Below are 17,010 nucleotides of genomic sequence, written 5' to 3' on the forward strand. Positions count from 1 at the left end.
ATTGTTTGGCTATGTTACCGCTTTGCTCAGCCCCTCTTATAGCGTTGCTAGATGCAGGTGAAGATTGGAGTTTGTTCCATGTTGGAACATGTTTATTGTTGGGATATCTTTATATATCTTGTTTACTTTAGTGCATCTATATACTTGGTAAAGGGTGGAAGGCTAGGCCTTATGCGTGGTGTTTTGTTCCACTCTTGCCGCCCTAGTTTCCGTCATACCGGTGTTATGTTCCTTGATTTTGCGTTCCTTACACGGTTGGGTTATAATGGGAAGCCCTTGGAAGTTCGCCTTGAATAAAACTCCTCCAGCAAGGCCCAACATTGGTTTTACCATTTGCCACCTAGCCTTTTTTCCTTGGGTTTCGCGGACTCAAGGGTCATCTTTTTATTAAACCCCCGAGCTAGTGCTACTCAGAGTGTTGGTCCAACTTGTCAGCCGCCAGTGGCCACCAGGGGCAACTCTGGGCTGGCCTACCGGAAGTTTGGACAATCCGGTGTGCCCTGAGAACGAGATATGTGCAGCTCCTATCGGGATTTGTCGGCACATTCGGGTGGCTTTGCTGGTTTAGTTTTACCATTGTCGAGATGTCTTGTAACCGGGATTCCGAGTCTGATCGGGTTGTCTTGGGAGAAGGAATATCCTTCGTTGACCATGAGAGCTTGTGATGGGCTAAGTTGGGACACCCCTGCAGGGATTTGAACTTTCGAAAGCCGTGCCCGCGGTTATGGGCAGACGGGAATTTGTTAATGTCCGGTTGTAGAAATCCTGAAACTTAACTTAATTAAAATGAATCAACAGAGTGTGTGGCCGTGATGGTCTCTTTTCGGCGGAGTCCAGGAAGAGAACACGGTCTCGTGTTATGCTTGACCGTAGGTTATTCTAGGATCACTTCTTGATCATAGTTTCTTGACCGTGCCTTGCCTTCTCTTCTCTCTCTCATTTGCGTAAGTTAGCCACCATATATGCCAGTGCTTGCTGCAGCTCCACCTCATACCTTTTACCTTACCTATAAGCTTAAATAGTCTTGATCATGAGGGTGTGAGATTGCTGAGTCCCCTTGACTCACAGATTCCTTCCAAAACCAGATGTAGAGACCGATGATACCGTTCCAGGAGATGCGACTGAGCTCAAGTGGGAGTTCGATGAGGACTCAGGACGATACTACGTTTCCTTTCCAGACAATCAGTAGTGGAGCCCAGTTGGGGCGATCGGGGACATTATGCATTTGGGGTTGTCTTTATTTTGGTTCCGTAGTCGGACCTTGATTGTATCTGGATGATTGTAGTGATATATTTATGCATTGTGTGACATGGCGATTGTAAGCCAACTATGTACCTCTTTCCTTATTCAGTACATGGGATGTGTAAAGATTACCCCTCTTGCAACATTGCCTACAATGCGGTTATGCCTCTAAGTCGTGCTCTGACACGTGGGAGATATACCTGCATCATGGGTGTTACACCGATAAAGCAAGAAGGGCACGTCGGCAGCGCATTAAATGCGTTTGTCCTACGGTGCCAGGAGATAGACTCGACTACTGTATAGCTTTCCACCTCCTGTGTGCCACTGTGGCAGCCCCTTTGACTATAAAAGGAGGCCCGCGGTGTACTGAGAGGAGATTCGGATTTTTGGACCCTGCATGCTTCGTAGCTAGTCCAAGAACACCAGATAAACATAACCCAGCAGGAGTAAGGTATTATGCATCGCTTGCGGCCAGAACTTGGATAATCCCCCTGCGTTGATCTCTCAATCCCGCTCTTTCCACAGCCCCGCGCTCGCCAACCATAGCAAAATGGATTCCTCATGATCCTGTAGGTGTCGTTTCCCCCGACATCTTTGGCGCCCTAGGTAGGGGCGCAAGCTGTGAAAATCCGGTTTGAAGGTTAGCACACCGACTTCATCATCACCATGGCCCCCAAGAGAAAAGGAATCATATCGATCGGCTCGTCTGAGGCCGGCCCGTCTGCGCCAGCGCCAGCAGCCGGCCGGGTGCCCATGGATGGGGCCAGAGACGTGGCCCACGAGCATCCACGACATTCTGGCGATCGGAGCAAGGCGAGCGGCATCGTCCGAATCTGAGACGACGAGCCACGCGCCGCTGGGTCCGGGAGCGGGGCCGTGCTACCCACGGGCGGCGCCGCAGCCTCTACGGCACCCCAGCTGGTGCCTGCACCATGCCCTTCCCAGGCCGCGTGCCATGAGCAACACCGCGATGCTGGAGCCCCAGCGCACCGCTGCAGAAAGAGCCCTGTGCGCCACTCGCAGGACGAACCAGGCTGGCGTGCACGCTCAGATGCCGGTGCAGGCGGTGTGCGACCGCGAGACCATGACAGAGTCCCTTCTAACCTGGTTAGAAGTCGGAGCGCATCATGGTCTATGGAGATCTCGCCGCCGCCTACGCCAGCAAAAGCGCTGGCGCGCGTGCAGCTCCTCCTCGACTTCCGCCTGTTGCGGAGAAGCTCGACGAGTGGAGAGCCACCATCCGAAGCCTTGTCAGCTTCGTCGGCAAGACAGAACCCCCGGCGAGACCAGATCCCGGTAAGGCGGAGTCTGAGCACATGAGCAAAGTATGATAGAACAAAAAAATGGTGCAGCACCCAGTCTATTTTGTCAGTTCCCTCTTGTAGGGGGGCTAGGTAAAGATATTCTGGTACGCAGAAGCTACTTTTCAGCCTCCTCATGGCCTCGAGAAAGTTGTGCCACTATTTCCAAGCACATGAGATCAGCGTCATCACGCGCCTCCCGTTGTACTGAATCTTGCATAACCCAGATGCAACTGGGAGGATTTGGAGTGAGCGTTGGAGTTGTCGAGCTTTGGTCTCACGTTTGAAAGTACTTTAACAATCAAGAGCCGAGCCCTGGCGGATTTCACAATAGAATGGACCGCAAAGCCTGACGAGGAGATTCAAGAGACCACCTTTCCCCGACAAGGAGACGAGCAGTGAGTGGATTATGTACTTTGATGGAGCTTTCTCACTCCAAGGTGCTGGTGCCGGCGTATTACTCGTCGCGCCCACCGGAGAGCGCCTCAAGTACGTAATCCAGATGCACTTTCCCCGGGAAAAATCAACGAACAACACGGCAGAGTACGAGGGGTTGTTGGCCGGTCTCAGGATCGCAACAGACCTTGGAATGAGAAAGCTCATCATCAGAGGTGATTCGCAACTTGTCATCAAGCAAGTAAACAAAGACTACCAGAGCCCGTTGATGGAGGCCTATGTGGATGAAGTGAGGAAGTTGGAAGAGAGCTTTGACGGATTGCAAGCAGAGCATGTTCCCCGAGCGGAGAACATCATTGCTGAAGACCTGTCAAAGCATGTTGCCCTCAAGTTTCTTGTGGAACTTGGTACCTTTGTGCTTCAGTTAACTCACCCATTCGTTGAACCATCATCAGGACAGAACAAATGAAGGAAGGCGGGCCCCGGCAAGTACTTTCCCGCTGAGCTCCTAGCAGCCACCGACAAGGACGCTGCCAGGAGTCCCAAGCTTGCCAGAGAGCAGCAACCCTCGGCAGGGCCTCACGCCCTGGCCATGGAAGCAGCTGCCCTTACGGCCGAAGATGAGCCTTTAGTCCTTGCCGTCGAGCCCCAGGCTCCGGCATGGGCGCAGCCCACCGGCCGTTTTCTCCAAACAGGAGAGCTCCCCGAGGAGCAGGAAGAAGAAGAGAAAGTAGCCTGTCGGTCTAGCATGTACCAGTTTATGGATGATGCCCTCTATAGAACAAGACCGAACAGTGTGAAATTGAAGTGCATTCCTCGGGAGGACGGACTAAGGCTATTGGCAGAGATACATGGATGCATGTGTGGCTCCCACATAGGGTCAAGGGATCTTGCCGGCAAATCATTCCGGTAAGCTTCCTTCTGGCCCACCACCCTCCAGGATGCAACTGCACTAGTAACCAAGTGTGAAGCGTGCCAGTTCCATTCAAAGAAGCTTCATCAACCCGCCCAAGCTCTTTAGACAATCCCTCTTTCCTGGCCATTTTTGGTTTGGGGGCTCGACATACTGGGCTCTTTTTTCCCGTGCTGTCGGGGGCTTTGAGTACTTATACGTCGCGATCGACAAGTTCACAAAGTGGCCGGAAGTGGAGCCAGTGAGAAAGGTAACAACACAGTCAGCCGTCAAGTTCTTCAAGGGACTAGTCTGCCGTTTTAGTGTGCCGAACAGAGTCATCACTGACAATGGCACGCAGTTCACGAACCACACCTTCATGCAGTACATTCAAGACCTTGGAAGCAAGGTCTGTTTTGCTTCTGTTGCCCATCCCAGAAGTAACGGACAGGATGACAGGGTGAATGCAGAAGTGCTGCGAGGCCTCAAGACCAGAGCTTTTGACAAGCTGCACAAGTGCGGAAGGCACTGGATTGATGAGTTGACAACGGTTCTTTGGTCGATCAGGACGACACCAAATTGAGCCACTGGCCAGACACCGTTTGCCCTGGTATACGGGGCAGAAGCAGTTCTCCCCACTGAACTCATATACAGGTCACCTTGAGTGCTCGCTTATGATGAGCTTGAGCAAGAGCAGTTGCACCAAGATGATGCGACGCTCCTTGAGGAAGATCATCTTCGGGCTGTTGTGCGAGCCGCTCGCTACTAGCAAGCCTTGCGCCGCTATCATAGCCGCAAGGTTCACGCCCGAAGCCTTGAGGAAGGTGACCTTGTTCTTCGGCGGATCCAATCCACCAAGAATCCAAACAAGTTGATGCCAAAGTGGGAAGGCCCTTATCGGATAATATGAGTCACCAGGCCTGGCGTAGTCCGCCTGGAGACCAAAGATGGCATTCCGACGAGCAACTCCTGGAATATTGAACATCTTCGCAAGTTTTACCCCTAAGGCGCGGTTGCCGGGAGCCCCGGCAACCCCAGTTTTGTACTAGACTTGCCGCCAAGGCATGTAACCCTACGTACAGAGCCAGACGCAGACCCTGTGCACAGTCAGGGAAAAGGAATCCCTTACTATGTATAGTTTCCTGTCGATTTCCATGTTTATGTATATACATATATGCATGCTTGTCTAGGGTACTGTACTGATTTTTGATTCCAGTAAATGTTAGTGAACCACCGAGGTCCCGTGCTTTTGCCTTCTCTTCATTCTAGCCACAACAAGGACGCGCGATCCCGCCAAGGACCCGGCTCTAGCAAGAAGTTGAGAAGACCACCCGGCACAGCGATCCTTGGCAAACCAAACAGATAAAGTTTACCTCTTGCCTATTCGTATTCGTAACCTGTGACTTGTGCATTACAAAACCTTGCCACTCGTCTTTATGGACTCGGGGGCTCCCATTTCCGACTCGAATGCTGCTTCGGTCAGAGTGGTCATGGTGACCCTTGTCAAAAAGAGGTGGACGGGGGACTAGGCCCTTTGTCTGTAACCCGGCAGATGTGATTCTCCGGCGGGCGCAAGGGGCGCCAACAAGGTGGCTTGCCGGAAGGACTCGTTTATTTACACTAAGGAGGCATTTTGTCTCCGCACGAACATACACGTGCACGAGTTACCGGCAGGGCTAGACTTTTTCATTAATATGCTAATGCGAGTACAAAGGTTACATGATACAAGCATGGACTCAAGAGATTACATTATATAGACATTAAGATTTGGAAAGTGCCTACAATTCAAAAATAAAGATAGGTTCCCCGTGATCTCCATTCTTGCCCCTTTCCTCGCAGGTGCGGCAGGTGAAGGCAAAAAGGAAGCGGCGGGGAACGAGCTGATGGAGAGCTTGACGAGGAAGACCCTCGACAGGGTGCGGAGCCAAGGGAGGGGGGCGGCACAGTCAGTCGGACACTACTAGGGAAAAGCCTAGCAGCAGCGCGGGTTTTGGGCCAATTAGTAGCGCGGGGACCGGCGCTACTAATAAGGCGCTACAGCTAACGTATAGTAGTAGCGCTTGTTGTCCCACGCTACTGCTATACATGAATAGCTGTAGCGCTCTTTAGAAAAGGGCGCTGCTGATATTATCTGCAATGCTGTTTACTGGGAAGCGCTACTGGTAAGGCGGCGCTACTGCTAAATTCCCCCCTCACTACTACTAGTTTTATTAGTTTTTCCCCTGCATATTTGTTTTGTATTTGTTTTGTATTTGAATAGGCTTTATCGAATAATCTTTAGCATATCATACACATACAAATGTAATCATAGCATATACATACAATTAGTCTCATCAAATCATGTCATCATCATAATCATCATCCAACACAAAGTGGTCTCTCGTCATCATCTCAAAAATAGCGATACAAGTCTCGATTACTTGCAAATACATTGTCATCCATCTAAACAATGATATACGCGAGAAGACCTATGACTTTGAGTACATGGGTTCGTATCCCTCTCTCGCATTAGTGTGAACCTAAACTAACTACTGCCTGTCGCTCAGAAACCGGAAACCAATACACCTGGGCCTGACACTCCGGCCACTTGTCGTATATATACTCCTGGTGTAGCACTTCTTCGCCATCTATGATCTAGGCACTTGCATCGTCACATGAGTCGATGATATGCAACATATATAGTTGAGCAACAGAAAGAGACAGACTTGGCAAAAATAGAAACAACATATCATAAGCATAAATGACAAAGTTCATCGTACCCCAAAATGCCCTAACTAGAGTGATTTTCGCTAGTCGAGGAGGAGGACGGTTTAATTACATCATAAATAGAGTTTCGCCATGCATAACTCAAAGTTTTTTCATACAGAAAGTATGGACTAAACGGACACATTTTCATATATCGACAATCACTCCAACATGTCGTTCCATCCATCCAAGTCAGGGAGATAGTCCTTGAGCTTAGTGAAAGGCTTCATGCCGAGATGCTGAGAGGCTATCCATGTTCGGACGTCTTCCCACGACATTTTTCCTTCTCCGTAGAACATCCCCGTTTTTCCGACGACCTCCTTCATGATGATTTGGGCAAGTTTGCGCTGGATGTTATAGAACTCAGCTCGAAGTCGATGATCCTCGATATCTCCTATGTCCTTTGCCCATTGCAGAATATGGGCATCACCGGATCTAGGTGACATGCGAAGGTTCTGGTCATCCCGTCTGTACTCCAGCATGTGGTGTAGGACATAGAATCCATCATTAAGAGAATCGTTCGATTGCTGGATGCAGCAGAAGTCGGTCTTATGACCGAAGGCGGCCCTGCCGCCCCTTGTCTTCTTGTCCCTGACCTCTCCACCCCTTGCTTGGTAGTAAAACATAGCACTGTTGAGAACATCCTTGATGTGGATGTAATCCTTTTTGTGAATGTTCTTCGACGAGTCCAAGTAAAGAGCGTGGGAGAATCGAGGGTAGAGGATGATGAGGACGGCGTGCCCGCCGCTGCGCAAAATAAGTACATCTCAAATTAATTAGCCTCCACCGTGCAAATGAATGATTGAAATCGAAGGAAGGATAGCAGTGCGGATGACTTACACGGGATGATAAGGCACGAGAATCGCCTCCTTGTCCTTATTGGCGAGCATGAAATTGACGATGTAATCCCTCGCGTATTCACGGTGCTTTGCGCAGACTCCCAAGAAGCCCTCGTGCGTGTAGTACGGGTCAACGACACAGATATGAGATATCTGCTCAACCCCGATGATGTAGTTCATGTGCAAGGCATAAAGGCGGACAAACGTAAAATCCAGCTTCTTCACGTGAAACATGTCGAATATGTAATCGAATTGGAGGAAGAACTTATCCGCGGGGAAGCTGTCGACGTACGACATTTGCCGCGGAATGTTAACCACATAGAGTGGGTATCCTGGATCTTTCGAGGCGATGAGGCCTTTCTCTACCCGCAGTACATCATCATGAAGTCTCCTTAGATCGCCGAATCTGGCCCGTAGCACTGTTGCAGGTAGGATTGGTTGACCGAGGATATGCCATTTATTCGCATCGGGGATATCAGTACGGTCCTAAAGCCGAGGCTGCTGAGGCGGCTGGATCATAGAATTAGCTTTTTTGCCTTTCCTCGCTCTCTTCCTAGACTTCTTTACTACTGGAAGGTCGTCCATAATACGTTGAGACAACAATTCAGGCACCGACTCATGACGCTCAAACCCTAAGGAGGCGCCAGTATAGACATATTGTTCAGCGCCATCGTCGTCCTCATCCTCATCCATGGCGACGTCATCAGCGACTAATGGAGCCTCCTCCTTACCCTGTCCGCTATAACCCAACCAAACACCCGATGCTAATTGGGTAGGTGGGGTGTTGATGTTCATACCTTGCTGAGGCTGCATGCTCGTGGGTGTGCTCCCGACCGCCTCCAGACGAAGCAGACTCTTTGGCCACAACAGGACCCACCCATTGCAACAATCACCAAGCCTCCGCGGTGTCTCGTCGTCATCCCCCGCTAGTATTGGAGGAGGCAAATTCTCATGGCCCGGTTTGACACTGGCCATGGATACCTTGAAGATGTTCGGGGGGATCGGCCGGCTGTGGAACAATGGTTCCTTCGGCTTCATTATCGTCGCCTTCCCCACGTCCACCTTCTGGTCGCCGATGGTGTACAATATGGTGCACGGGGTTTCGTCGGCCTGCAAAGAAAAGTCTGCGACATGAGACATCCGAAAGGCAACGAAAACGGGAGATTATACATTTATATTGAAGGGGGCCGGTGTGACAGATACCGTGAGGGCGTCGAGCTTAGCCAAAGACGAAGCACCACCGAGCAGGTCTGGTGCGGGAGCCGGTGCGGGAGCAGGTGCTGTAGCAACGCTAGTCGAGCTGCTCCCCAAGAAGTCAGCAAGGGGAAAGTCCTCTGCATTATTTTCTGGATGTTGCCTTGTCCAAGTGAAAACGCCCGTCACCAAGTGGACAAATATGCAACCACCTGTTTTGCGGCAGCTACAGCTGTTGCGACTATCTGAGATGATTTCTTCTCAACCGCAATCTCAACCTTGTTGTCGATGTTTTCTTCAGTTAAACTCCGTCTTTACTTTCTCTCGTCCGTGGTCTCACGGTAGTACTTCTTCCATGTGGCGCCGTCTCCGACACCGTGCACGCGTCCATACGACGGTCGAGTATCCACCGGTTGTCGTTACAATATGTTCAATGCCCGGTTGAATGGTGTGTCCCACTTGGGCCTCTCCAATGCCTCAGATGGCGAGTCGCTTTCGGCCGCAATCCGGTGCTGCTCTCTCTGCAAAAGGCACAAGGATCGTTTACAAATATGACTAATGTGTGCAGTCGAATTGATCAGAAACTAAAATTACCAGCAGTCTCATGAACTCCGTAATGACTGGTTTTGTCTCGTAAACCTTCTTCACTGGGTCCCAACGGTGCCGGGCCCTGAGGACGTCACGCTCCTGCGGGACGATGAAATCCGCCAAGGGGTATGGGATGCCCAGACTCGTGGCTTCCGCGTCCTCCTTGGCCCATTTGGACCTCTTTCCGCCATAACCACGGCTTCCGAGGTGGTGGCTCTCAATGTTCCTCTCTTGAAGCCCCTTGATGTACTTAGAATTTTTTTGGCAGCTTCGGCCGCGCAAGCCTCCTTGAATATTTGAAACTGCTCTTCCGTGATTGTCGGATTATCCTTTACAATCACGGAGTAGGGTTCCTTCTTGTCGATGAGCTTTGCTTTCACTCGATTTTTCCAGGTGGCCAATGCATCGCTAAACTTGGTCATGGCGTGTTTGTTTACATTCTTCATTGTCGGGTCCTCATCTGGATCTTTATAATCCTTGTCATTCCGGCCCGGGAACAAGAATATCTGGTGAAACTTCTTTCGGAGGGAGCTCCTCATATTTTCTATCTTTTGTAGTTTCTCATCGTTGATGGTGGCGGTTGTCCGTACGATGTAGCCTATCTGAATGCCGTAGCATCAACGCGCTTCCTCGGGCGCCTTTGGCTCAAAATTGTCGTTGTCCACCTCCGTGACCACCAGTTTAGTAGTCCTGAGTTTGTTAGGAGGTCGATGCCTCTTTGCTTTCAGTTCTACACTGGCTCCGCTCCTCGAGGCAGCGCCGGTCTCAGTCTCAGCGCCGGTCTCGATGCCGGTCTGAGTGTCAGCGCCGGTCTCTGTAATGCCCTCGATGCGGCTATATCTCCCACGTGTCGACGCATGACTTAGAGGCATAACCGCATTGAAAGCAATGTCGCAAGTGAGGTAATCTTCACAACAACCCATGTAATTCAATAAGGGAAAGAGATACATAGTTAGCTTATAATCGCCACTTCACACAATACATGAATAAAGCATTACATCATCCAGATACAATCAAGGTCCGACTACGGAACCAAAATAAAAGAAGACTACCCCAAAAGCTACACAGATCCCCGATCGACCCCAACTGGGCTCCACTACTGATCAACTAGAACGAAACAACACAAAGAACAAGATCTTCATCGGGCTCCTCCATGAGCTTGGTTGCGTCATCTGCATGGTATCATCGGCACCTGCAAGCTGGTTTTGGAAGTATCTATGAGTCATGGGGACTCAGCAATCTCGCACCCTTGCGATCAAGACTATTTAAGCTTATAGGTAAGGTAAAGGTATGAGGAGGAGCTGCAGCAAGCGACTAGCATATATGGTGGCTAACATACGCAAATGAGAGCGAGAAGATAAGGCAAAAGCACGGTTGAACAACTATGATCAAGAAGTGATCCTAGAACAACCTACATCAAGCATAACTCCAACACCGTGTTCACTTCCCGAACTCCGCCGAGAAGAGACCATCATGGTTACACACGCGGTTGGTGCATTTTAATTAAGATAAACTTTAGGTTTTCTACAACCGGACATTAAAAAATTCCCATCTGCCCATAATCGCGGGCACGGCTTTCGAAAGATCAAATCCCTGTAGGGGTGTCCCAACTTAGCCCATCACAAGCTCTCACGGTCAACGAAGGATATTCCTTCTCCCAAGACAATCCGATCAGACTCGGCATCCCGGTTACAAGACATCCTCGACAATGGTAAAACAAGTCTAGCAACACCGCCTGAATGTGCCGAAAATCCCGATAGGAGCTGCACATATCTCGTTCTCAGGGCACACTCAGATTGTCCAAACTTCCGGTAGGCCAGCCCAGAGTTGCCCCTGGTGGCCACCGGCGGCTGACGAGCTGGACCAACACTCAGAGGAGCACTGGCCCGGGTGTTTAAATAAAGATGACCCTTGAGTCTGCAGAATCCAAGGGAAAGAAAAGGCTAGGTGGCGAATGGTAAAACCAATGTTGGGCATTGCTGGAAGAGTTTTATTCAAGGAGAACTGTCAAGGGGTTCCCATTATGACCCAACCGTGTAAGGAACGCAAAATCCGGGAACATAACACCGATATGACGGAAACTAGGGCGGCAAGAGTGGAACAAAACACCAGGCATAAGGCCGAGCCTTCCACCCTTTACCAACTATATAGATGCATTAATTAAATAAGAGATATTGTGATATCCCAACAAAAATATCCATGTTCCAACATGGAACAAACTCCAATCTTCACCTGCAACTAAGAACGCTATAAGAGGGGCTGAGCAAAGCGGTAACATAGCCAAACAACGGTTTGCTAGGACAAGGTGGGTTAGAGGCGTGGTTTAACAATATGAGAGGCATGATAAGCAAATGGTAGGTATCACAGCATAGGCATAGCAAAAAAGCGAGCAACTAGCTAGCAAAGATAGAAGTGATTTCGAGGGTATGGTCATGTTGCCTGTAATCCCGCAAGGAAGAAGAACAAGTCCATGAAGAAGAAAAACGGACGCAGTCGAACGGGTCCTCACAAATGCGACGTTATCGGAACCAACCCGAAGAAGCAACGCCGGAAAGAAGCACACAACATAGTAAACAACCAACACATGAACATGGCATGATATGCGGGATGCGGTATGTGATGCATATGCATGATTTGGAAAGGAATGATTGAATCTGGCCTCAACTTGGAAAACCAAGAGTGCCACTAGAAAGGTGATTTGATTTCAGTTGAAATCGATATAAAGATCACCGAAATCGGATGCACGGTTTGGAAATGACAAGCAAAACAAATATGGCACTGGTCTGCGATAAACGGCAAGTAGCCAACTAAATGCAACAACATAAATATGCTACAACACTCAAACATAGCAAGAAAACACATGGCAGGGATCCACTCATGATGCTTGACAAAAGATGAACACTGAGCTATGGCTAATTCACTCACTAACAGGTTCAAACAAGCATGGCAAAAGAGCAAAAGATAACAGGTTTCACACTTAGTGAAATTAACACAAGTCTAGAATTTATCAACAGGAAGCAATCTTCAGAGCAATGAAACAACATGCTACAAGAACATGTCATGGCAAAGAAAGGCATGGCATGAAGCTACTCAAAGCATATAACAAAAGTCCCTTAGTGACCATGAGCCAAAAGGGATCAGAGAATACAATTGCAAGCATGTGAACATAGCAAAAACATAAACAGATTCAGACTTTGTGAAAAACTGGAGCATGGCAAAACAGTTAACGAGTAGGCATGTTTACGAGCTCGATGCACTAACTAGATAGCATGGCATGATAATCTAAGCATACACCCAGCAAATAGACATGGCATAGAAGCTATACATGGAAAGAACAACAACATAGCATGCACGGATCAACAACAACATCCTCGGCAAAATCGCTAAACATGTCAACAATCTGCCAGGAACATTTATAGCAAAAGTAGAGCTCGATTAACTCAAGCTAGGGTGCTCCATAAATGCAAACAAAGACATGGATGGATAGAGCACCACAATATTAATAAAACATCCTTACTGATCATCCTCAAAAGAGGCACGGATCACTACGAAACAACATGAACATATGGCATAAAAACAATATCAGGACAAGGACTTAGTGAAATTCTAAGTCCCTGAAATCAGCATCATTGAGTAAGCTACTTTGCATGCTTGTGCTAGTCACCACAAAGATCACAAAAATACATGGCATACACCCCTGTAAAGATAACATGGCATTCTACAAAACACATGTAGAGCTCAGGATCATTGCATGCACACATTAATCATGGCAAAAATGACAAAAGGCCATTTGCTGAAACAGATCTGGAATAATCATCACATAGCCCTCTTCCAACAGCATTTCGGGCACCAAGATGAGCTCAAATGAAAATGATGCAATGAGATGAAATGATGTACTCGTTGAGACGAACATTTTGATATGCTACACGCACGAATCAGAGCTACGATGAGGAAGTTATGGCATGTCTGGATCTGGAGTTTTCCTCGGTTGACTTTTTCCTCCCGAAACCCTAACTTTTTGCATACTTTGACATGCCATAACTTCCTCGTCGTAGCTCCGATTCGTGCGTGTAGCATATCAAAATGTTCGTCTTGATGAGTACATCATTTCATCTCATTGCATCGTTATGGCATGTCAAAGTATGCAAAAACTTAGGGTTTCGGGAGGAAAAAGTCAACCGAGGAAAACTCTAGATCCAGATCCGGTTTGCACACAGATCTAGGTTGGCCGGAATCTTTGAGCTCACCGGACTTGGACTCGAGGTCGGCGAGAGAAGGGTCGGCCGGAGCTTGGGAGGAGGAGGTCGGTCGGTGGAGGACGACGCCGTAGATCCGGGCGGCGAGGTCGAGGTGCGGCGGGGTCGGCGATCGCTGGCGTCGAGGTGCCCGCGGCGGTGGCTCGCCGGCGCGGGAGGAGACGGGGCGACGTGGCTAAGGGCCGGGTGGTGGGGTGCGCTATAGAAGACGGCGGCGCGCGCGGGCCTCGGGGGATCTCCCCGGGCCGGGCGGCCCGGCGCGGCGGGGAAGGCCGGGCAGGATAGGTGATGGGAGACAATTGGTGCGGACGGCGGCGACGGGTTTGTCCGGCCGGGTTCGGACATGTCCGGCGCGGCGCGAGGGAAATTTTTAGGGTTAGGGGGAAGAAGACCCGGGAATGGAATGGAGGGGTCTTTATATAGGCGTAGAGGGAGCTAGAAGCTCCAAATGAGGTGTTGTTTTCGGCCACGCGATCGTGATCGAACGACCGAGATGATAGAGGGGGTTCAGTTGGGTTTTGGGCCACTTTGGAGGGGTGTTGGGCTGCAACACACACGAGGCCTTTTCGGTCCCTCTGTTAACCGTTGGAGTATCAAACAAAGTCCAAATGGCACGAAACTTGACAGACGGTCTACTGGTAGTAAACCAAGGCCGCATGACAAGTCTCAGTCCAATCCGAAAATGTTTAACACCCGCACACGAAAAGAGGTAGAAAGGGACACCGAAGGACAAAGGAGCGCCGGAATGCAAAACGGACAACGGGGAAAATGCTCGGATGCATGAGACGAACATGTATGCAAATGAAACGCACATGATGACATGATATGCAATGCATGACACGCAAGCAATGGCAAGGCAACAACAGCAAAAAACTGGAGGACACCTGGCACATCGGTCTCGGGGCGTTACAACACTCCACCACTACGAGAGGATCTCGTCCCGAGATCTAGAATGGCACCGGAGGGAAAATGGAAGAGAAAGAGAAGAGGTAAGGCTAAGTTGCTTCCTTGACAAACGAGTGAAACCACGAGCCTTGAGAGGTTGAACAAATGAAAGAAAGAATGCAACGAGAATTAACAAAGTTGAAAGCACCCTGTTAGGAAAAGGAACAAGGAAGAACAAATTCGAGCAGCACTCCGGTTGAGAAGTTATGCTAGACTTGATAAGATGAAAAGAACTTGAGCAAAAGGGCACAACACTCCGGTTAAATGGATAAGCATGAAAAGGACATGATCTTAGACAACACAATATGATGGTTGAAAATAACAACATTGCAATGCCCCCGGAATGAAAGAATAGAAGATAGATAATTGAAATAGAAGAATCGAGAAGAAAAGGCCAACTTCTGTCACCAAAGAGCTTGAAAAGGCATACTTAGGAGAAGTGTCGAATGGAGTAGTTGGAAAAACCAACAACGAAAAAAATAAGCTTGATATGGTCTTATGGAATACATCTCAAATTACGAGGTGACAACCTGCCACTCATGGGAAAAAGTCTTGGATTTATATAACAAGGAGACGAGAAACTATTTTACCAGGAGGAAAGATGAAGAACTTGGGTCATTTATGAGCACCATAAATAGCAACAATCCTTAGGGAAGACTTTAGGTGAACTATAATGCAAGATAACTCCAATGATGAGATTGATGGGTTTAAAATATCTCATTCTTAACAACATGTGAATCATGAGACATTAACTCAAATGATCAATAATGACATAACACCACCTCCAATGATACGGTAGAAAGAATTGCACTCTGGATTGCAAGATGAAAAAAAGCTTGAGCTCCTTAAAAAGAATCTCGATGACAACTTGGAGAAGGAATTAAATCCTTTATGAAACATCATGTACAGCCTCCATGAAGAACTCAGGTAACGAAAGGATGATCAAACAAAAGGAAAGATAAGTTGAAAACACAAGGTGAAACCTTGTAATGATTAGATGGATCTTCACGATGATATAATTGAGAGAACTTGGAACTCCGGGAAAGAAAGATGAATAATTGAGATCAGGAATTTGATGAGCCTCTGGAATAAGGAATTAATCCCTTGGATGAAACAAGAATAAGAATTATGTTATGTGTATCCTTCACCAATTTAAATTAATGACGAGCAAACGGATTTTGCATACTACTCATTCTCGTAGAAATAATTAAGATAGATATAGCGCAAACTTGAGAAGGTATTCGATGACCCACTGGTAGGATGACATAACGGATGAATTGATAGAAAAATAAAGGAAGCGAAATCTTGAACGAACCACCGTAAGAATTGAAAACGATCAAAGGAAGATATCGAATCACCGGGAAGAATTAACAAATGAATGAACATACATTAGAGAGTTAAGATACATGAGAACGAAGAGATCGCGAACTGATAAGAGGATATTTGAAAGAAGCACCGGTAGGTTTTAGAATGATAACTGAAAGCTGAGAATGAATAAACCTGAATTGATGGACTCTAGATAGGTGAAAGGAATTCTCACAATCAAAAACAATTATGAGAGGATGGCAATAAGCTAGAATCATGAATGTTTGAGAGAACATATAATATTTAGAGGAAAACTCTTCTTCGGTCTTCAAAAGTTGAGAATGACGATGAGAAACACCAGGTAGAATTATCGAGGCACTCCAGAATAAAGAAGAATGGAAAAGTTGAACCAACGATGAAAAGAATTTGGAAGATCTTGGAGAAAAACATAAGACTGATGATTATCATTCTTACGTCAAACATTGAAAAGAATTTGGGAGTAACTCCGAGAAAAATAGAAGAGTCAAGTAAGATCCTGGAAAAAGACCTATGGGTTAGGGCCCACTGAAAGATACACCATTGAAATGATTTAAAAGAGAGGTTGCACCGGTTGAATTAAATGACTTGAGTGAGATAACATCCTCAAAATAGCTTGAACGGATTAAGAGTGGAAACACAAATCTTTTGAGATATCTTTAGCACTCCGGAACGAAAGAATAGCAAGCGGGGAAAGATTAAGAGGTTCACCGACATGAGAAAAGCATTTGAAACAAGGAAAAAATATGATCAACACAGAAAACTTGAATTGAATCCACCAGAGAAGAAAAGAATGGAGAATATTGAACTAGTAGAGCATCTTCATGAGAATCACCGGATAAGAACATTGACGGTAAAGGAATGGAGAGGCTTCCCATGAATAAAATGATACTTGAATAAGAAATCTGATTCCTTGAAGAAAAAGGGTGGGAGGGTGGGAAAAACAGAGACAACTTGGAGACGGATGAAACAAACACCGTTGGCGAAAACTGAGTTGATCTTGCGGATGTTGAAAAGATCGGATCCACTTGAAGAGAAACACACCGGTTGAAAAGAAATTGAAATGACAAACTTGATTATCGAGAGGAATTAGTATTCACATAGGAGTATGAGAACACCGCTTAGGAAAGGTATGGAATCAACTCTTGACTTCGAAGCAACTCGAATACCACAGCTCAAAACAAAACAAAGGATTGGCTTGTAGAATAAGCCGGAACAAACATATGATAGAGATTTCGTCTGAAGTTTTCGTGGTGGGGCCTACACGGGCT

Source organism: Triticum dicoccoides, chromosome 4A (assembly GCF_002162155.2).
Source record: "Triticum dicoccoides isolate Atlit2015 ecotype Zavitan chromosome 4A, WEW_v2.0, whole genome shotgun sequence".
NCBI lineage: Eukaryota > Viridiplantae > Streptophyta > Magnoliopsida > Poales > Poaceae > Triticum > Triticum dicoccoides.